Here is a 24,212-nt window from a genome sequence, read left to right as displayed (position 1 = left end):
TCTGACTCCAGAGCTTGCTGGCATTTTCTCTTGACTTGCTCCTTCCTCCTCCTAGCAAGTTTAAACTTTGTGAGTTAAAAATCCAACCTCTGCCTTGTACTTGTTGGTTCTAAAGACAGTTCTCTGTTCACAAGGACACCTTTTTATAGCATCTTCTCTGGTGACCCAATCATGACCAATGTGGCCTTGGTTTTCATTTTGATATTATAGCCCTTCAACATCTCTGTGTTAATTTAATGCTTTCCTCCACAGGTATATTTTATTCCCAAGCTCCATTTCTCTTTATTTTGTTTGTTCTGTGACCTGTACTTTCATTACAAATTTTCTGCATTTGCAAATGTCAACAAAGCAGACAGCATCTAATGCAGATGATTCACACCTATGGGGCAGTTTGCTGTGTGGACTCTGCCAAACAGGCTCTGGCTGTCCCGAGGACAGAGCTCCCTGTCGAAGTAGACAGTTGATGAATGACCACCCTAGGCTGGAAAGGAAGGGGGAAAGCAGATAGAGAGGTGCTGATTAATGGAAACAAAATTAAGGAGAGATGAGAGGAACAATGTCTAATGTTATAAATTATAGTAGTATGAGTATAGTTAAAAACAAATTATTGTATATCTCAGAGCAACTAACAAAAGAGGATTTTGAATGTTCCCAACAAAGAATAATAACACATGGCTGAGAAGATAGCAATACTAACCTCCCTGATTTAATCAATGCACTTTGTATTCTTGTATTGAAAAATCATTTTATACCTCAAAAATATCTACACTTATTGTACATCAATTAAAAACAACAGTTACCTACCTGGCTGTGCTTGGTCTGTTGGGGAGAGGGGGCAGAATTTGTTCCAGAGTGTTTCCAAATTACCTCTTTTCATGATTCCTTCTTTAGTAAAGCACAAAGATTTTTCTGCCATCAGTAAATTATGTTAAATCACTAGAAAGTTAATGATTATTATTTTTAAGCCGTGAGAGACTATTTTATTCTTAGTTTACATTTTCAATGCATTTCCAACCAGGAGAATTGAAACATGTTAAAGAGTCTCCAGAATTAAGAAAAGAGTAGTTCATAATGTGACTCTGCTAAAATAAAAATAATTAAGGAGGGGCCAGCACTCTACCCAACAGTTAAGGGAGCCTGAACTCAGATGACATACTACAGTTTGAATTCCAGCCTTGGTGGCTTGAATAATACACTGGACCCATATGCATTCATGCTTCGAATTCTCTTGGGATGCAGAAATGGAGGAAAAGGGTTGTAGCATCATCACATCTCACTGGGAGAGGCTTCTCTCTCTCTCTCTCTCCCCCTTTCTCTTTTACACACACACACACACACACACACACACACACACACACACACTGCATGTACATGCTCTCTGTCAATAAATAAATAAATAAATAAATAAATAAATAAATAAACAAACAAACTAAATACTTACGGGTAGGTGATGAAAGAGGTGTTTCTGTTTCCTTTAGTGATATACCTGGATGATCACACTGTCCTCAACAAACTGGTTAAAAACAGTAGAAAATGGGGATTACAAATAATAGTGAATGTGACATTTGTCATGCCAGTGTAAGATTTATCATGCCCAATTGATTTTTAAATTTTTAAAATTTAATTTTATTTATTATTATCATAATCTTTTTTATATTACATTGACTCACATATATCTTTATAGTATATCACATTTCTTTTTCCAGCATGATTACCATGCATATCAGTCAAGGAATACCACGCCTATTAGTCAAGACAAAGACATTACTATTCATATCATCATCATCAACTAGCTTTTCATCATTTTTTCAGATTATTATTATTGTTGTTCACATTACTTTTTTAAACATTCTATCACTATTTATCATTTGGCTTAGAAAAAAAATTTACCCAACATGAAATACTTCTTAGACAAGTCCAGTTGAGAATACTATACATTTTACCATCAACAGGTAATAAACCATTTCTGTGTCCCACTAATGTCATGCCTCTCTATTTGATCTCTTGCTATCCTTCTCTATACTCGTTCCTTCATCTGCCCCATTCCACACTGTCTTAAGCATATATAACTATGTTCACTGCTTTTATGCCCTCCAATATTTCGATCCCTACCATAAAGTGTGGCTAGTCGGTATATATTAAGCAGACACATACAGTATCTTTCAGTCATATCCTGGTTTGCTTCACTCAGCAATAGATTCTCCATATTGGACCACTTTCTATCAAATGCCAGGGTCTTGTTGTTTTTATGGCTGAGTAATATTCCATAGAATAGGTGTGCCACACTTTTTCCATCCATTCATCTGTTTGCAGACATTTGGTTGGTTCCATGTCTTAGTGATCATGAATAATGCTGCAATAAACATTGATGTGCAACCCCTTTTCTGACTGAGCATTCTCCTGTCCTTTGGGTCGAAACCCAGAAGTAAGACTGCTGTATCAAATGGTAGTTCTATTTGTAGATCTCTGAGGGACCTACATATTGTTTTCCACAGTTGCTGAACCACTTTATATTCCCAACAACAGTGTAGGAGAGTCCTCCTTTCACCTCATTCTCACCAACACATCCCTTTTGTTATTTTTAATCTTCGCCATTCTGACAGGGGTTAGGTGGTATCTCACTGTGGTTTTAATCTGCATTGCCCTTATTATCTGCATCTCCCTTATGATGAGGGATGTTGAGCATTTCCTCATATGCTTTTTGGCTGTTCATATGTCTTCCTTAGAGAGATTTTCAATCAGTTCATTTTCCCATCTTTTAATTGGGATAATCATTTTTTTAGAGTAAGCTACTTGAGTTCCCTGTGTATTCATTCCCTGGTTATCATTCCCTTGTCTGAGGCATATTTTACAAAAATATTATTCCATTCTGAGAGTTGTTGATTCACACTAATTACTGTGTGCAACTGAATTTTTTTAAGAATTATTATTATTTATAATGGCGCCTTGGCTAAGGGAGAGTACCATGGTGGACAGGGAGCCCCACCCCATGTTGGAGGTGCTGACTTCTTTGGGGAATGGTGGCTTCAGCCCCTGGGGTGGGAGTCTGCTGTGCGGCCTGGGCTGGAGCTCTGGTCCTGTATTGGGTTGACATTTCTTTCTTTCTTTCTTTCTTTCTTTCTTTCTTTCTTTCTTTCTTTCTTTCTTTCTTTCTTTCTTTCTTTCTTTGTTTAAGTCGACCAGAGAAGGACAAATTGAGAGAGAGAGAAAGTTAGAAAGTAAGCCACCAGGCCCAGGGCTTGAACAGCAGTTGGCCGTGTGGAAGTTCAGTGTCCTTAACTACCACATCACTTGCCGGCTCTATACCCAACTGATTTTAAGTAGATTAATTTGGTGTTTTCTTCTGGGTTCCCCACCTCCTTCTTTAACAATATCTTTCATCTTCCTGCTGTTTCTAGAGGTAAATTTTTTCTTATTCATTCCAAAAATATTGATTGAGTCTGGACTCTGTTTTAGGATTTCAATAAGGTACTGGACACACAAATTAATTAGATGTCACTTTGAACCTCAAGGAGTTTACAAAATAGTCATTAAGCAATTCATTTAAAATATAGTATTGCTAAGCACTGTTTTAAGCACTAAGATAGATCAGTAAAGAAAAACTAGGCATATAACTGCTTTTGTTGAACTTTCATTATAGTAATGGGAGGCAGACAATAATACTAATCATAAAAATTAATAAACTAAATGGTATGCTAGAAATTGTAAGTGCTATAGAGGAAAAAAAAAATAGAAGTGTCAGGAGTGCCAGATGGCAAGTTGCAAAGTGCAATGAAGTGTTCATAGGAAGCTGCATCTAAGAGTGGTATTTTAGCAAAGAATTGAACAAATTAAAAGATTTGATTACTAACATTGAATGGAAAAGCTTTACAAGTGTAAGGAACAGCAACTACAAATGACTAGCATTTTGGAAAAAAAAATTCAGGATGACAGTGTGACAAGAACTGAGTGAACGAGATGGAGAACAAAAAAGGGGGGAAATAGAAGAGAAATGAGAGTCTCAAAGGTAAGATTTCAAGTTTTGCAAACTTGAAATAGGGGACTATACTAGGTTTTGAGCAGAGAATTTGTCAAAGGTCACAGTACTGTGAAGGTAAGTACCACATTTCAGGATGTTGTTAAAAAGGTGGAGGAGACCTATCAGAGTCTTGGAAAACTGAAAGTTCAATGGAAACCCAAGAGCAACAAAAAGGAAGTAAATTTAGAATTGATGTGATTTGTGCAAAAACAGAGGTAAGAGAGCACATGTTGCTTCAATAAGACTGCACATAGTTCCTTAAAGGAAAACAAAAGATATGGAGGGAGAGTTGTAAGAGCTAAAGCTGAAAGAGCAGTCTAATCTGAGAGTAGAAAGGCTATTATATTAATTAGAAAATAGCTGAGGAACTGAGGGTAAGCATTGCCTGGGCCTAATAGTCTCATGATCTCCTAGTCTTGAGGATAATAGACTATACACACACACACACACACACACACATACAAACACACACATGCCAATACATGTGTGATACCCAGTATGTTGACATATTACTTATGACTACTGTAGCAACATGGCACATGTGGTGTAGTAAAACATTGTACCTGAAACTCTAATGTTAGGTCCAAATGACTGAACTTTCAAATAGATACTTCTACACAGTTGAAAGATAGTGTGCTGAAGAAAGGGAACAATTAACAGTATATGAGACAACCTACAGAATGGGAGAAAATATTTGCAAATTATACAACTGGTGAGATATTACTAACCAGAACATACAAAGAACTCAAATAACTCAACAACAAAAAAGCAAATAATTGAATAAAAAATGAACAAGTAATCTGAATAGACATTTCTCAAATGAAAACATACAAATGGCCAACAAGTTTATGAACAAAAAAATGCTCAACATCACTAATTATCTAAGAATTGCAAATGTAAACTAGGATTAGAAATCCTTCACTTCAGTTAAAAATGACTATTTTCAAAAAGTCAAAAATCAGGCTGGCCAGTAGCGTGAGATTTGAGGCAGCTGGATCTCACATTGCCAACCACATGGTTTGGATCCAAGGAGGGAGACAGAGATTCTGGTCTAGGATGCTTGAGCTACCTATAACCAAAAGCTTTTTAAGTGGTATGATATTTCAAAGTGTTATTAAGATTTTGGTTACTTTCTTTCTCTGAGATGTAATAAAAGTGAGCAAAAGGAAGAGATAGATGATACATATCCTTTTTACAACTATGAATTTTGCGGACTATAAACAACATGTGTAGTATGTAGGAATATAGATGAACTTAATAGAAGGGAAAAAACACTTCCTAAGTTTATAATAAATTAACATTTAGACTTTAAACCTGTTGTATTTTCAAGTGTTTCTGGTCTATAATGTTAGAAAAACAGTGTGTATTACACAAAAGAGCCATGTGGTGCCCTTTCATACTTAATTTCTCAATATTAAAAATGTATAGCTTTGGGACCAGCATATTGCATAATGGTTAGGTCACTAGATTCCCACGTAGTTGACGTGGTTAGAGTCCTAGACAAAGCAGCTTAGAAACTCATGCCTGTGTATATACGTGTATGCCCAAAATCCCAAGCAAAGAATGGAGGAGAAGAGATTGTGGTGTGACCGTCATCACGTGGAGGTGATTTCTCACTTTCTGTCTTTCTTTTTCTCTCTGCTGAGCACACATGTCTTACAGAAAAAAAAAAAAACCAAACCTCTCAAAAAATAGTAATAAATATATAATTTTGATTTATTTAGACTTTTTAAATGGAAATACAAAAATATGCCTCTAAATACCAAGGAACTAGCATTGTGGGGGAATCAGCTGGTAACAATGCCTTATCTTTGAACCATTGGGAGTTTTACCATGCAGTGGAGAAATGAGCAAAGGTTCCCAGACTTCAGGAAATCATAGGATTATGTCCCAGGAAACCCAGGCCCTTTGAGGGTAGACCTTCCCAGTCAACAAGATGAGAGGCATGGAATTGAGGTTGGTTCTCAGTGAAGTTATTCCACTGTAGAGTAGAATGAAAGAACAAAACTATATTCCTCAAAGAAAACTACATGTCTTTCTATTTGGGATGTGTAACAAAATGGCTGGTAAACAACAGAAATTTATTTCTCACATTCCAGAGGATACACAGTCCAAGATCAAAGTAGATTCAGTGTCTTCATCACCTTCAAAAGGGCCTCCTCCTAGTACAATCACGTTGGATGTAAGGATTTTGACATATGGTTTCTGTGAGGGATACAGACATTCAGACCGTAAGTCTTTTTAATGATGTTCAATAGATTACATCTACCAGCATCCTAATTGATACATTGACAAAAATCTCTAGAGATCATTGAACTAGATGGACAATTTGCACTCTGATGAAAATAAGTGCTCACAGTCATGGGAGTCATGGGTAGGTAATGAGCTTGTGTGTGTGTGAGTGCATGCACATGCACACTCGTGTGTCTTTTTGGAGTTACTGAAGTCCATGTTCAGTACTCCATTAAACTGTATGACATTCACAAAATAAACAGTTAATGCCATTCAGTGAAATAAAATTATTATGTAGGGATTTTACTTACAAAGGTAGAAAATAATCACTATAGAGTTTTTTCCTTTAACAAATAAATGGACTTAAATATTAACAGAAATAAAGACCAAAGTGAAAAATCTGCATATATTTTTCTGCTAAAATAAATATCAGATATGACAAATAACCCAAGATAACATGTAGTGTATGAAAGACTGTAACTGTACAGAATCATGGAGTCTATATTTGATGACTGTATTTTTCGGTTTTCAGAAAGACACCCTGGTGTTATGCAGACATCTGCTATGAATCCAGCTTTCCAAATGTAGCCATTCACAAGCTTGATGAGCTCTTTCAGGGGTCAGAAAGAAAATCTGTCTCAGTTATGTCACCATCAGTTCATATGGCATTGTGGTTAGAATCAAAAGTTTTAGGACCGGGAACCAGCAGTTAGCATAATGGCTATGTCGCTGGACTTCCACGTAGTCGACCGCGGTTCATGTCCCAGACCCGGTGGCTTAAAACTCTTGCCGAGCACGTGTGCGTGCGTGCCCAAGATCCTGAGAGGAGAATGGAGGAGAAGGGATTGAGGCGTGGCCATCCCCCCTGGGGGGTGATTTCTCACTTTCTGTCTCTATGTCTCTCTCTGTCTGTCTGGCCAGCGCACCTAAAGGGAAAACCTCTCCAAAAAAAAAAAAAAAAGAAAAAAAAATTCAGGACCGAATTGCTTAAGTTTATGCCTTTGATCTACCACTTACTATATATATAGCCTTCAGAAACTTACTTTCCTTGCCTCAAGGTTTCTTTTATGAAATGGAGCTATTATCTATGCATTAATATAGCATTATCTATGCATTAATACACTTAAAATATTTAAGATAGTTCCTGGTAAATAATAAGAATAATAAGTGCTCTATGAAAGTTATTTATCATCATTCTCATTATTAATTTCCAATAACTGAATATTAGTTTGAAAATAATGAACAAAAATAGTAGTTCATAAATAATAGTTTTTATATTAGTTGAATATTAGGGAATTCTATAATAATATTTCTTCACTATATTTATTAAAGAGATATCAATTAGTACTATTGCATTACTTCGCTAGGGCTATCATAAAAAATTACCACCATCTAGGTGGCTTAAACAACAGAAATGTATGTCTTGTAGTTCTGGAAGTTAGAAACTCATGTTTGAAGAATCTGTAGGATTGGCTCCTTCTGAGAACTGAGGAGAAAGATCTATTCCATACTCCTCTCCAGCGCCGAGAGGCTGTTGCCCTTTTGGCTCCTTGGATTTCTTCAAGATTTATCCTGACCTCAGTCTTAATCTCTACTTGACATTTTCCCTATATTGGTGATGATCTTCATATTTCTACTTTAATAAGGAAATCATCCCCAAAGAAGGGAGATTCTGGAGATTGGGACTTCACCATGTGAAGCTTTACTTTAACCCAGAACAATTACAAATTTGCCCAATTATATTTTTTTGTTATAGGAGCCATACTAATTTATTTCTGCAATATGTATATTCCATGTTAAACTTATTTTATTTTACTCTATTTTTTAGTCACAGATTGATTATCCACTGCTTGTCTGGATTTGGAGGTGATATTTCCTTCCTTTGTCTTAGGACTTTTTGGTTTCCTAATACTTATTATTAGTTCTACAATAAAGAAAAATAGGCAAAAATCAATCCATTTTAGAGTCAATTGATTTTTTTGGTAAATAATTTGAAAACTTCTAGTAGGAATTAAATCTAGTGATCATGTTTAAACAGAATTGTTCATGCCAATATTGTTCCCAACATTATAAAAAAATCCATTCTTGATTTTAAATTATCAAATATTTATTCAAGTTAACAATCTGTTAAAATTAAACAGCAAATGCTTTTAAATTTGATGTTTTATTTATTTTTATATTAATCAGTGTAACCTAGAGAAACATGCCCATATAATATGTGAATATAGATATTTGGATAGAGATATATCTTATAGCATTGTTTCACATAGTTTCAGAGACTGAAAACCATGAGATACAGGAAAGACCAGCAGGCTGGAATCCTAGGGAAGAACTGATGCTGTAGCCTCAAATCTGAGCATATCCTGGAAGCAAAATTTCCTCTTCCTTGGGTCACATCTATCCTTTCTTTTAATGTCTTCAGCTGGTTAGAGGAGGCACCACATTATGGTGGATAACCTGCTTTACTTAATATCTATTGATTTAAATGTTAACATCAACTAAAAATATCTTCACAGTGACATGTGGACTAGTGTTTGTCCAAAATTGTGTACCATGGACTCAACATTTTTTTTTTTTTTTTAGAGAATTTTGCTATAGGGCACATATGCTCACCAGAGAGACGGAGACAGAAAGTGAGAAATCACCCCTCTGGGGGATGGCCACATCACAATCCCTTTTGTTTCAGGATTTTGGGGACACACACACATGCACCCAGCATGAGCTTTAAGCCACTGGTTCCAGGACTTGAACTGCGGTCAACTACGTGGGAGTCCAGTGATATAACCCTTATGCCACTTGATGGTTCCTGGCCTCACTATTTTGATAAATAACATTAATTATCAAAATACTCTATTATTAATTTATATTAAGACTCCAGATGAAACTGGGCCAGCCCTGGCAATTAAGAGAGTTGATCCCACAAGGTTGACTTACAGTTCAAACCCTGGCCTTGGTTTGAAAAAAACATGTTGGGTATATGTACAAAATCCCAATGGGGTTCGGAACCAGCAGTTAGCATAATGGCTATGTCGCTGGACTCCCACATAGTCGACTGTGGTTCGCGCTCCCGAACCGACCGCGGTTCATGTCCCAGACCCGGTGGCTTAAAACTCTTGCCGAGCACGTGTGCGTGCGTGCCCAAGATCCTGAGAGGAGAATGGAGGAGAAGGGATTGAGGCGTGGCCATCCCCCCTGGGGGGTGATTTCTCACTTTCTGTCTCTATGTCTCTCTCTGTCTGTCTGGCCAGCGCACGTGCCCTATAGTGAAAAAAAAAAAAAAAACCTCTCAAAAAAAAAAAATCCCAATGGGATGGAAAAATATGAGACATTACAGCAAGACCACATCCCATTGAGAGTGCTTCTCCCTCTCCCTTTCTCTGTCTCCGTCTTCTCTCTGGTAAACACATGTGCTCTCTGGCAAAAACTAAAAATCAAAGACAACTCAAGATGAAACCATACTTTGTGGATCACATAGACTATTTACCACATGACTGTACATTTGGGAAGGTAAATTACACTTTTTAGGGTCTAAAGTAATATTTATTCTTAGGAACCCAAAATACCATTATGGTCCACTAGTCAAAGAAAGTGTTTTTAGAAGTGATTCATGTAGTTTTGGCTCAGTTTCATCTTAATGTGGCTTCAGTGAATTGCCAAATGTATTCTGTGGTAGTTTTTCCAACTCCAAAATTCAAAGCTGGAATGGAAATACTCAGCTTCTGGCAGCACGTTATCCATTGTTCCTGGTTCTGTGGAATGAAGACTGCAGAAGGAAAGGTAAAGCTGAGCCACCTCTACTACCAAAGTAGTAAACTAGAGGTGATATCACATTCCTAGAAGAAACACAGGGATCAAGGCTTCCATCAAGGACCTAAAGGATGCAGGAGTTGTTCAGGAGAATCGGTGCCTGGAAAGTACCAATGATGTATCATAAATTTTATCATATAGTGACAATAATTGTAAATGTTGTTCCAGTTGTGTCTATGTGTGTGTTTATTATTGAAACAAATGGGCATAGTTCCTGTTACCAGGTATGGGTATTAATCTGGTGAACATTTTTATAGCTGTATCTTTCACTAATGTTTGCTTTCATGTGTCAGGATCAGCAAAACACTGTCTTATCTCAGGACTGTGCTGACTATCCAGCCTATGTGACAATTAGTCCACTGGCATCTTGACAACCTCTGTATTCCCCTGTACATCATGCTGGCCTTCTACATTATGAGTCGGAGACAATGAGGACAAAACATAATAGCAAATATCCTAAATGCCTTGACTGGAGACATACATACATGTCAGAGATAAGAAACAAACACTTAAAATGAAGGTCCAGAGACACTGGTAAAATGTCTAGAGGTCTGGTGCTCTGGGAACTCATAGTGATACCTCCTCCAAGGTGAAGACCTATTTGAATTTGTTATAGACCACTTTAACTTAGTTAATGGGAAACCTAAAAGGCTATCAGTATGGAGACTAGAGAAAAGTACCTTTCTGCAGATGGGTCTAGGCTACCATACAGACTGAGCTTTCTCTGGGGCCTTATGACTCAGCAGATCCAAATGTACTCGAAGTGCTCCTGGCAGAAAGGAGTGCTGTATGCAATCTTTGTCAGGTATCTATAAAATCACGATACACACTTTCAGCATTTTTTTAAACAAAGCTTTGTCACCATATGAACAAGTGTTCTCTTTTAATAGTTTGGGCTGGCTACTGCACTTAGTAGAAATAGAATGACTGAATAGAAGGCATTAATTAACCATTTAACCTGGTCTATCTTTCAAGAACTCAGTCAGTCCTTCAAGAACTGGGAAGTTCTAAAGTTGAGTATGCATAAGGGCAGTATGTTATCAAGTCGAAGTTTTATATATGAAACTGGGCTTGAACTTGTCCTGGAGCTAAAAGTAAGGTCAAACAAGAGACTCAGACTTTCATGACTCCTTCTCTTTCTGTGTTGTTTCTTGTCACTCAACCCAAACATAGGGCCATGTGGGGATTTCCTTGTGACTTGCTGAAGGAGGAAAAAAAAAATCAGTTGGACTTATAGATAATTCTATACAGCAGCTGGTATTACCTGAAAGTGGCCAGCTACAACACCACCATCCCATTCTGAAGATTCCAGAAAACCCCACTTTTAGTCCTCCAAAGGACTATAGCAAAGGATTACCCTTTCTGTTACTCTTTTTCTTGAAGGGTGATTGTATTCATACTCAGCAGCAGTGACTAACAATTGGTTTTCTTGATGATCAGAAACTTCAAATGAACAGAATTATGAAAAGGGTGACAAAAGGTCTAGGAAAGAGGCATGTGACCAGACCTTTCTGACGTCAGAGCATGAAGACAGTTTTGCTCCACTGTAAATGCAGTTATAGAAATATCTGAGGGTGGAATCGGGTATGGAGAAGGGTTAAAATCAGTAATTCATAGGTTTTAGGAGAGTAGTCACCAATGCTTTCAAGAACATAATGTAACATAGGCTTTTTTCTCCATAAGAAGCACACATGTGCACATATCACACACTTTCTGAAGATTCACGAACCACCTTATCAAAACTATGTCTACAAATTTCTAAGGCAAACAGTTAAGAAAATCTCTTCTAAATAGTGTGTATCAGTGAAAAGTTGAAAGTCAACTAATTATTTGATTTCAAAAAGAAGTAAAAAATACCGGGATGACTATGCTCCTAGTAAGCAGTCTGGTTATATGGGCACCTGAACATATATCAGAATCTGTTCAGCCTTGATTGCTGGACACTGGGCTGCCTATGGCTGCAGTCCCTAATGGCTCGGACCCATGGCTCATACCCCTGTTCCACTCACCTTTTGTCCATAGGTTTGTGTCTTGGGACTTAAAGATGAACTTGGGTCCCTCCCCACCACATCCGGAGATGGGTTCAAACTGCATTGCCAGACACCAGGCTGCCTGTGGCTGCACTCCCTAACGGCCAACTGGGACCGTGGTTCACCCTGCCCCCCTCGATGTTGGACTCTCAGAACTTCTGTATATTGGATAGTGGTGGCATGCAACTGTGTTGTGTGAACTTTTATGTGCTCCTGAGGTGATGCTCATTAATTTAGTTGAAGGTTCACCACTCTTTAGGAACAGGGAGGACTTATGATCACCTAGGACCTGTGACAACAGTACAGGGTACTGCTGAGATACAGGGAGGCAGACCAGAAGAGAGATTGCCAATTTTCTACTCCTGCATACCTTTGAACACTCTAAGGTACCTTGAATAAGTTAAGAAGGAATGCATAAACCACCAGATGACTAGGAACAATTATAGAGGCACAAGAAACATGAGAAACCAACAAAATGTCTCTCCACCAAGTTAAAATGTCAATCCCATGTCACCCACAGACAACACAATGGGTATCGTGGACATATCGGATAAGCAATTCAGAAAACGTATAATGACCAAACTAACTAAGATGCAAGAGAAAAGAGACAATGAGCTCCAGGAGATGAAGATGTCCTTTCAGGGTTTGAAAGAAGAAATAGACACCTTAAAAAAGAATCAGATGGAACTGTTAGGGAGGAAGAATGTGAAATAGAAAATTAAAACCTCCCTTGAAAGTATTAAAAGTAGATTATGTCATGAAAGATTGAATCTTGAATGTAGAAGAAAAAAACTCTGACCTAGAAAAATGTATCAAGAAGATTGAGAAAACAACCAAGAAAAATGAGGATAATATATGAGAAATACTGGATAACATCAAGTGCCCTAACATCCAGATAATTGGTATACCAGAAGAGGGAGAAAAATAATAAACACAATGATAATTTATTTCCTGAAATGCTGGAAGAAAACTTTCCAAACCTAGAGAGGCATTCAAATATCCAGACCCACGAAATACATATTACCTCAAATATAACCAACCCACAAAGATCCTCTCTAAGGCACATCATAGCCAGATTGCCAAGAACAACAGACAAAGACAAGATATTAAAATTTGCAGGAAGGTAACAAGTTACTTACAAAGGTCACCCCATCAGGCTACAATGGGACCTCTCGTTGGAAACAATGCAGGCAAGGAAAGAATGGGTAAATGTAGTCAAAGTGTTGAATGAAAAACAATTTCAACCAAGCATACTATACTCGGCAAGATTATCTTACACATGGAAAAAAAAGGATTTAAAAAATTCTTGGATAAACAAAATCTGAAAGAATTTATCAACTCTAGACCAGTTCTTTAAGAGTTTCTAAAGGGTGTTATACCAGGAAAATTAAAAAGTCAGACAGACTGTTATAAGAGAACAAAAACAACCAAACAAAAACAAACAAACAAAAAAACAAAACATGAGAAAATGGCTCATTTAATGGTAGAAACAGGTCTGGAAATACCTATAGTAACATTGAATGCTAATGGATTAAATTCTCCAATTAAGAGAAATAGACTGGCTAAGTGGATTGAAAAACAGAAACCCTCTATCTGTTGCCTACAAGAAACCTACTTTATGCATAAAGACATACATAGCCTTAAAGTAAAGGGCTGGAAAAAGATATTCCATGCAAATGAAAATTAAAAAAAAAGGCCAGAGTTGCAATATTGATTTCAGACAAAATAGGCTACAAGACAAAGACTGTAAGAAGAGACAAAGAAGGGTGTTATATAATAGTAAATGGGTTAATTCAGCAAGAAGACATAACACTTATTGTGAGGGTATGCAGCTTAGATATGGGAAGCAGTTTTGAGTATGCCTCAATAAGCCTTAGATGTCAGAGGCTCTGTGGAAATATCCACGTGGGACACGGGAAACATCCTGACCCTGGCTAGGTCATGCTATGCCTGTTCTATATAATGCTTATGGCTTACACATCATCCTCTTTGATTCATACTCAGACAGCCTTCCTCAGAGTTGCAGAGGAACAGCGTAAGTAAAATGGCTTGACCTATCATGATAGTAACAAGGTCAAAAAACATCTACATTAAAGTCTTTATCTCTAACTATGGAACTTCAACTGCATCTTTGAAAACGTATAACAGTTCACTGTGCCTGGTAAAATGCATAAATAAAGAAGCTCATTATGACTGAGCAGCATACTTGTCTGTGCTCATCTGCATTTTCTGCTCCTGCATCTTTCTTTCCTTTCTCTAACTCTCCCCTTCACAGGACCAAGCCCCAAGGTTGAATGCCTACAGTATTACCATCCAAAGAGATGTTATTCTTAAGCTTGCCAGCAGACGCCAACAGACTGGTGCCAAAATCCGGGATCAATTCCCAGAGCTCCTAGAACTTATGACTCGTGGGCTTCCCTAAACCCTGGTATGCTTATTGTTTGTGTGTGTGAGTGAAAGTTCTTATGGCTCCACAGTGGTCTCACTATGGAGTCTCATTGAGTCCTTTCCTGGAGTTCCATGGAGATTCTCATACAGCTTGACGGCAAAGTCAGACATTGGGGGTCTTGTACCCTCCCTGCACACCTGATCTGGTGGTGGATTGCTAGCCACTTACCAGAGCCAAGAGACTCCTTGAAGTTCCTCCAGGCATGTGGCCAGTGGACGCCCAATTGCTTCTCTTCATGGAGAAATCCCCTTTGTTTGTCTTTGCCTGAGTCCTTCACACAGCGAAGTTAACACAAGTTCCATCACCACTTCAAGCAGCAAGTAAATGACCAGGCAGTCTCTCTGACTGCAGTGGCCTGACTCCAGATTCCTGTACTATTGCTATTTTCGCTTTCACTTCAACTGAACTTAAAATTCTCAAGAGAATTCATAAAGGAAAAGAGACATGCTCCTTCTGCTTGGAGTGACAAGGAGTTAATTTGAGATTAGAATCTTTGCTCCCACAAGGCTGTGGAAGTTCTCAGCCAATGCTTATGCTCACTCTGTTTGGAACAACAAAGAGTTAATTTAAGATTAGAATATACTTCCCCCCATAACCCCATAAGACTGTGGAGGCTCTCAGCCATTGCTCATTTCAATTTACTTCTAGAGAAATTTGCCAGACAGGTTATCGTAGAGAACACTTTGCCATAGAGCTGATAAGACTTCTCATGGTTGTTTTATATCAATTGCCTTTCAGCTGCCAATTTGAAGGCAGAGCCTTTTGAAAAGATATATGTAGTTTCTAGTCCATCACTAAACTGGGAGTTCAGACACTGTTTGAAATAGCCTTGAGGCAGCTTTGTTGGCATTTGATCCCAAAGGTTAAAGATAAAATAATTGTTTTTAAACTGGCAAAGAAATAAGTGGCTACAATACAGAACGCTGACATACTGAGACCCAAGCTCATGTATAGGGCTATAAGGTGCATCATTATCCCTAAGGAGATCCTGGGATCTCAATATAGAGAATCAGCTTTCTCCCGAGTGAACAGTTCATAGAAATGAACTTTGTTTTTTGCTAGTGCAAGCACAATATACAATTTCCTCTAGAACTATATATAAAATGTTACAAGAAATTGACTTATCATGCCCTTGGTACCCTGAAAAGGGCTCCCTAAAAATTAGTCTGGGACAAAATTGACACTTGCCTGCTTAAGAGCCTCTCACTCCTGTCAAAATCTTTCGTGACTGGCACTTACGCTGTGATGCTATATATCTATTTAGAACCCCTCCTATCCTGATTTTAGAAAGAAAACTTTCCCAGGGAAAGGAAGAATCAGCTCCTAGCACCTCCACTTCTTGTTCACCAGCTCCTCCACCTGCTCCTCTTACCTCTCCTACTGACTCTCTTTTGGCACTCTCTTTATGTAAGGCCATAAAGAACATTAAATCTGAGAACAGCAGTTAGTATAATGGCTATGTTGCTGAACTCCCGTGTAGTCGACCATGGTTTGAATCCTGGACCTGGTAACTTAAACTCATGCCGGGCACGTGTGCATGTGTGCCCAAGATCACGAAAGGAGAATGGAGAAGGGATTGCGGTATGGCCATCCCTCTTGGAGAGTGATTTCTCATTTTCTGTCTCGCTGTCTCTCCCTGTATTTCTGGCTAGCACACGTGCCCTATAGCAAAAACCTCTAAAAAATTCTTTAAAAATCACAAAAAGACCATTTAACCTAAATGATATATTATCAAGGATTGTACAGAAAAACAAAAAAAGGCTTCCTCCAAACATAAGCACTGTGGCAAATGCTTTCCTGGACTAATCGGTGCCACTCCTCCACTGACGTGTTGGGAAACTCGATACCAGGCACACCTCCATCTTTTTTTTTTTTTTTTTGGAGAGGATTTTGGGCGTGCTCGCTCACCAGACAGACAGAGACAGGGAGACAGAAAGCGAGAAATCACCCCCCAGGAGGGATGGCCATGCCGCAATCCCTTCTCCTCCATTCTCCTCTCGGGATCTTGGGCACGCATGCACACGTGCCCGGCGTGAATTTTAAGCCACGGGGTCGGGGACGCGAATCGCAGTTGACTACGTGGGAGTCCAGCGACATAGCCATTACGCAAACTGCACCTCCATCTTAAGATCTAAGGAGGTCTCACTCTTGTCTCAATCCAATCTAGTAACAGATAAGAGCTCTAAACAAACAACTGGCCCAGAAATTTATGACTCTGTTCATACTACAGCTGAGAGTGCTGGCATTGAATTAATTGCCCAAGAGGATGTTTCTTTAAGTTTGCCAGGAAAGGTCTCCTTAGTAAATAGTCAGATGAACCTCTAAAAAACGAACATGCTTGAAACTTAAAACTTCAAAACACAAGACAGTCTGTGGTGATCTTGCAGCCCCATTTCCCATAACAACTTAGCAACTTTTACTGACCTTGTAGCTCTGATAACAGCCTAAGAACTCTGTGCTTACTAAATTAACCCTTTCTCATTCCTAGAGTGCTTGGAACTTTTTGTTCATAGGCAATTGCTTTGCTTGATGCTTTCTAAAAGGTCTTTCAAAAGACCTGATTAAAATCTTAAACTGTTATTAATAAAAAGCTAATTTTATAATAAATGAAAAATTCTGATAAATATATAAAGTCCTACATGTGAAATTAGATTTCCCAGGCTAAGGAAAAGAATAAAAAATAGACTTTGGCAAGTCTAAAGTAATCCTTAAAATGACAAACGAAATACATTCCTTATCTAATTAACCAGAGGTAACAACTATATCCAAAGACAAATATTATATAAAGGAAGAGAAACAAGGTAGAAAGGAAATGGTAAATAGGAAAGAGGTATAGAAAGAAAGATATGGGTATGAAGATGTATTCGTGGTGAAAGAGGTTAACAGAAAAGAGAACATTTCAATATTAAAGAAGTTTTGTATGGTAAAGATTTTTGTCCTAAAATAAGATGGCTGGATTTTTCCAGAATAAAAAAAGTAAAAAGGGACAAATAATCAAAGAATAAAGCATGTCGTAAAAGATTCAAATTATGTTGAAGAAGGTCTGAGAGGGGATGGAAAAGAATTAGAAAGATTTCATGAAAAGATGTATATATGACAGATGGTATCTGATGTGGCCATACAACAATGGGCCATACTATTTGATGCTGAAACACAGTCTACATAGACTTATTTTACTAATGTAAAGTTTGTTAATAAAACAAACCCTCTCCATATTTTTAAAACAAAAAAGGGGGAATCTAGGACCCTCCCCCACTCATGCTGCCCAAGTGCTTTCTTTAACCATATTTAAATTGAATGATCTAAATCTGACATTTGATTCAAAATTACATCAATACAGTACTACCTAAAAACACAAAAACTTCCCCAAACAAGTCTTTTCTTAAATGCCACCAGATCCAATCTGACAAGGTCCAGCTCCACCAATAACCTGGGGAGGAGGGTTTCTGTTTATGCTTACTCCTGCAGGTCTGATCTGGATCTCTCTCTGTGTGTATCACCTGGACACCCTGAGCTGGCATCAAACGCTGAGAATAAGAGACAGAAAAAGCCGACTGAAGCTAACATCAGCACTTGGAAAGACATCAAGGCCCTGTCCAATGATGCCAAAACAACACTGACAGAGATGAGCGCAGAACTAACCCCTGAAAATCCGTTTCTTTCCATGAGTATAAAACTTACTACAAACCCTATGATACTTTGTTGCATCCTGATATACCTGTTCCTGACTCTTCCACCATCTACTGCCTTAAACAATTACTCTTTGGAGCTGTATTCCTCTCAACTGTGCTCTTGATCACTTGCTGCTCCATTCATGTGTTACCCTTACGTGTCTCATGGAGTCAACCTCCTCCTTAATGGGAGAGAGTCATGTTGGCTTTTAAAACAAGAAAAGGTGATATGTGAGGGTATGCAGCCTAGATACAGGAGACAGTTATCAGTATGCCTCAGTAATTACTCACTGGAGCAGGCTGAAACATGCCTTAGATACCAGGGGCTCTGCGGAAATATCCACATGGGACACGGAAAACATCCTGACCCTGGCTAGGTTGTATGATGCCTGTTCTATATGTTTAAGGCTTACACATTAACCTCTTTGATAAATACTCAGGCAGCCTTCCTCGGAGTTGCAGAGGAACAGCATAAGTAAACTGGCTTGACCTATGATACATAATAGGATCACATGATAATAACAAGGTCAAAAGTCGTCTACACTAAAGTCCTTCTCTCTAACTGTTGAACTTCAACAGCATCCTTAAAAACTTGGGCCCAGCAGTTAGAGTAATGGCTATGTCGCTGGACTCCCATGTAGTTGACCGCAGTTCGCATCCTGGCCCCAGTGGCTTAAAATTCACACCGGGCACGTGTGCGTGCGTGCCCAAGATCCTGAGAGGAGAATGGAGGAGAAGGGATTTCAGCGTGTCCATCCCCCCTGGGAAGTGATTTCTCGCTTTCTGTCTCTCGGTCTCTTGTCTGTCCGTCTGGCGAGTGCACGCGCCCTATAGCAAAAACCTCTTCAAAAAAAAAAAAAGGAACCATAAATTATTTTTTCTTTACTTATTATAGAGGATGTATGTACACGAGAGAAATAGGGGAGAGAGAGAGAGAGGGAACTATTTCATGACGGAAGGACTAGAACTCCATTTTCCTAATTACAGAGCCTTTTCCTCACTTTTGTCTTCTCCTCCTTTGTCTCTCAACCAGATCATAATTAGGCAATGAAATAACTATATTTGACTAAATGTAACTCACTTTTTTTTAAATCAAAATTTTTCCTTGAGTGAGCACCTATAGAAAAACGTTTTTACTTATTTTTATTTCTCTCTAGAATTTCATATTAATATGCAAGATTCTTTTATGTTACTTGTTTAAATAATTTTCTGCATAGTTTCAGGATCATAAATATTTATCTTCAAAGTATTATGCTCTATTATTCTTTTTTTTTCTCACTATACATTACTTTTAATTGAGATCCAGCCATTTGGCATATCTAGGTAGACTTAAAATTCATATGAAATGTTAAACTAATCCTCTAAAATAATAATAGGCACTTGCTCATTCACAAGAGCATTTAATGCTTGTTATTGTGGTTACTATCACCAACATTACCCTCAAAAGAATATTGTAGCTCTTCAGGTAGGTTGGTAAAGAGCCAGCCCTTCTAGAAACTACCACTTTCCTTTCTATAAATGGTTTAACTATTTTTCTTATAGTTCAAGCATTCTGCCTTGAATTCAGGACTTCTTTTGTGGATCATTATGAAAATAAAGACAAAAAGTGCTCAATGTAAAGACTTGTAGATTCTAAAACATCAATATTTCTCGCATTAACTTAATCTAGTCTAAGACATTGTAACCAGCTAATCTTAAAATTAATAAAAAAAAGAATTATGTATGTATAGCATAAAATTAAATAGATGACATTTGATCAACAAACATGACTAAATTAAAAAACATTGTGAGTGAAAAAGAATCAAAATGAGGGAACAGCATCGTTTCTCATTTTATAAACATGAATTCTGTTAAGCTCATCTTGGCATCCTGCTGTCAGGCTTGCTAAGTTACCTTGGGGACACATGCAACAGGGTCAGAATTTACAAAGTATTCACCAAAGTAGTATTTGACAGGTTTTTAGGATTCAAAATGAGACACAAAAACATCAAAAATGTTATTTTCTAATATTCCTTTTAGTAGACTTTCATCAACCATCTTTTCCTTCCATTTCAAAAATCTATTGCAAAACTCCTGCTGCAGCGTATCATGCAGTTGCTCTAATGAAATGCAGTTTTTTAGCTTACAGAAAAACATCTGTTCATCAACCTTCTCATTATCTTGCTCACTCAATCCCAATTGTGAACGCTGGGCAATAATAGCACACCAAGTAGACAAGCTCATTTCTATTTTCTGCACAGGAACTTTTTACAGCAGATGTGAAAAAAACTTGACCGCAAAAGATGCTTAGTATAACAAAAACAACCATGACATAGGTGTGGCTTATGAACACAGGAGCTAGAACTCCATGTGCCAAGATCAGGTGAATGAAAAGGTATAATGTTATCAAAATTACATGGCTGTCATTCTCACTTTCCCTGAATAGTATGTAAACTTAACAAAGGATGCAAGTGTAACTGTTAAATCCTAAAAATGAACGTCATTTGAGAACATACCTCACCTATAAAAATGATCAATATTTATGAAAATAAAGTTTTATAAAAACAAAAAGAAAAGTAGCAAAGCATGTGCACTAAATTATAAACACTAAGATATGAAGGACTTTGATCCCACTACCGTATAGCCTAGAAAAGTGTCTAGCACCTAACAGCAAATTGTTAAAACTCAATTTGGCTTAAGTGCATCTCCATACTAGTAGCCAAGCTTTAGCCAATCACAGGCTGCTAACTTATCAGGCAATGCCCAAATAAAGTGTTTTATCACATCAAACCCAAATTAGGCCAATGTCAAGCTGTAACCACCCAACCTGTTTGTGTATGTTACTTCCTTTTTCCCTGTGTAGATATTGCTTCCCCAAGTTGCTGGGCGGAACTCCCTGAATCTCCTATTGCTCTCAGTGCTACCTGACTCCTGAACTTTATTTTCATAAATATTGATCATTTTTCATTGAGTATATTTAGGGTTAGGGTTAGGGTTTATATTTTCAAATGGCATTCCTTTTCCGAGTTTAACTTGTACCCTTTTTAAAGTTTAAGTACTATTCAGGGAAAGTGAGAATAACAGCCACGTAATTTAATAACATTATACCTTTTCATTCACTTGCTCTTGCCACATGGAGTTCTTGCTCCTATGTTCATAAGTCACACCTATGTCATGGTTGTTTTTGTTATACTACGCATCTTTTATGGTCAGTTTTGTTTTTTTTTTTTCACATGTGCTGTAAAAAATTCCTGTGCAGGAAATGGAAATGAGCTTGTCTACTTGGTGGCAAATAAATTCTGCCTAATTTATCTAAAGTTTTTTCTTTGAACAATACTATCATCTTTTAACAATACTTACCTCTGACCATTTCCAATACACCAGGCACAGTTCTAATGTGCTCCATATTTCAAAACCTCCTGTCAGTACCATCACCCAGTTTTTATATATGAAAATTGATAGGAGAGATTAAAGAATTTACCTAGCAAGTACGGTTAGTAACAAAATAGCAGATGTGTTCAAATTGGGGCCATTTATCCCTATAGTCTGTATGCTTACTTGATGAACAAATGGAGTTGGTAAAGATAAAAATAAAATATAAATATAACCACGGATATTGGCTAATCCTGTGGGTGAAATGTCGACTTTTTAAAAATTAGTATTATTTATTATTACTTACACATTCAATCATTATACATCATTTAGTTTGTAAAGAGATTTTACCCGACATGATATATCACCACACAGCAGACAAGTTGAGACTACTAGACACGACATCACCAACCGGCAACAAACCATATTTGTGTAACACAAATATCTTACTTCTCCATATTTCCCCAAATTTCCCTTCCTGCACTCTTCCCCTCTCTAATGCTCCTTCCACTTTGTCCCTTGTCCATAACAATTTCCAATGCTTTTCCGAAAATCTGTATACGTTAAGTGGAGACATGTGATGTCTCTCCTACATAGCCTGACTTGCTTCACTCAGCAACAAATCTTCCAAGTTCGTCCACTTTCTATCAAATTCCAGGGGCTACGTCAAGATGAGAGTAGCCTTCTGAGGCATCATTCCACAGGAAGAAAACGGCATGCTTTAGCTAGTTGGAGACGGAAAGAAATAGCAAAATGCAGAAGGTCAGAGCGGGGAAGCTCCTGACCAGTCCAGACCCACCCTGAGAGGATGTGAGACCAGCAGGAGGACAAAGTGGAGGGGAGCCTCGGCTAGCTCCTGCCTCCTAGGAAGGGAAGTGCCGCACACCCCATGTGCTGGGCGTCCCAGGCACCTTGGCTCACAACTCAGGGAGCCGACTGGCTTTCAGATGCTGACACCGGACACCCAACAACGCAGGTACACCTAGGCAGCCTGGCGCAGGCCGGAGACAGAGGCCCCGCCGCCTACCAGGCACACTCTGATTGGCCTCAACTTCCGTCGGCCGAGCTTCCTATTGGTCACGGGTGCCGAGCATGCGCACCTCTGTCGTGCGCACAGGTGCATGGCTGGCAGAGTAGCCGGGAGCGTCCCCGTGGGTGGTCTAGTAGGTGGGGACTTCGGTGGCTGGATTCACTGTGCAGACCCAGCGGGCTAGTCTGGGAAGCGCCGGGGTCCGCGGGCGTGGCCGTCCTGTGTGCGTAGGGCAGTTGCAGGCTGGCTGCGGGGTCCTCGAGCCGCAGCGTTGGGCCTCAGGTCCCGGGAGGTGTGAGCCTTTTCTGCTGCGTCAGACCCCAGGGCACTTTCCAGACTGGGGTCCATGGGGGTGGGTGTCGGTCGAGGAAGCTCTGCTCTGAAGACCCTGGACCCTGCCCTTGTCCCTGCGAAACTGCGGAGAGGATGCCAGTTATGCAGGGCAGGCAGAGGTCCAGAGATTAGTCCTCTGAGTTCCATGAAGTGATTGGAACTGTTCGCCATGATAGGAAAGTTTCAGCACCGCGTTTTCACAGCCCTGGATAATAATTACTATATATCGTCTTATTTGGATTATGTTTTTGTAATTGCTGTGTTGCCCATGTATGTAATAAATAAATACTGCACGGTGCTGTTTCCCAGGTGCAGATAGGATCCTTAGGGATAGTGTTGAAGTCTTGTATCAGTGATTTTGTTTTTTAATATGTTGCCTAACACTATCATTTTACCACTGATTTTCTTTCCTGCTTAATTTGCCCTTAGTGACCTGGCCTGAGGAGCATAAACTGAACTCTAACCATTGGTCACAGTTCAGAAGTTTAAATTATGGTTTGAATTTCAGTTTAATTTTTTTTTTTTTTAACAAATCCTTCCTAACAGTTCCTCCAGATTTCAACAGTGAAATGAGGATGAAAACTGGCTAGCTTTATAAAAGTAATTTTAAAAAAGTATGGATGAAATTTATTTTACTCTTAATATTCCATAGGAAAGCCTTCATCAACTAGTGCAATGTTTGTGTGTCTTGGAAATACTTTTCCGAGATAATTCAGTCTTTGCTCGACATTAGGATGAAATTGCCATCAAGAACCCTGCAATTTAATTGATTTCCTTTTGTTTTTCTTTCTTGAAGAATTCAACGACAAGAAAATCGCATTTAGTGAACACAAAGGTGTTTTAGGCAGTCTAATTGTATTTATCAGATAAGGTATCTACATTTTAAACAAAACCAGTTAGGTAGCCTACTCAGAAGTACATGTCTAATAAAAAGCCATTTCCATATTCAAACCCATCTAGTCTGGTTCTATTAATAGATATTGAATTTGAACTGCTGTTTTTCTAGGTTAGTGTTTATTATCCCTAATTTAATCATTAATATTTTCCCCTCCTTCCCCATGTCTCATTCTCTATATTTTTTAAAGGACATTTGGACATTAACTTTTTATATACATATATTTTTAAATTTCAATTTCTTTTGTACATTCAATCAATTGGAGGGCTAATTTAGGATATTTCAGGGAGAGTAAGTGCAGGTGAATTCTTGAATTTTTGTGTCGTATGTCTTATCTGTCTCCTGTAAGTGAAGGGACATTTTACTATTGAATGTGGGAGAGCACTATATGATTTG

At 38.4% G+C, this 24,212-nt stretch overlaps 1 long non-coding RNA gene across 1 annotated transcript; it reads right to left on the bottom strand.

Moving 5' to 3' along the window:
- Window positions 1-386: 386 nt before the first annotated feature.
- Window positions 387-22,471, bottom strand: LOC102490404 (uncharacterized). Its single transcript, XR_333791.1, has 4 exons — window positions 22,358-22,471; window positions 1,442-1,513; window positions 805-885; window positions 387-481 (listed from the first exon to the last, which is right to left on the bottom strand). It is a non-coding gene; the product is annotated as an uncharacterized LOC102490404 (long non-coding RNA).
- Between the last annotated feature and the right edge of the window lie 1,741 nt (window positions 22,472-24,212).

The sequence above is a fragment of the Tupaia chinensis genome, unplaced genomic scaffold (genome assembly GCF_000334495.1).
Source record: "Tupaia chinensis unplaced genomic scaffold, TupChi_1.0 Scaffold000096_1, whole genome shotgun sequence".
Lineage (NCBI taxonomy): Eukaryota > Metazoa > Chordata > Mammalia > Scandentia > Tupaiidae > Tupaia > Tupaia belangeri.
Note: the sequence above shows the minus strand (reverse complement) of the source record. Positions and strands in the feature narration are given on the sequence as shown.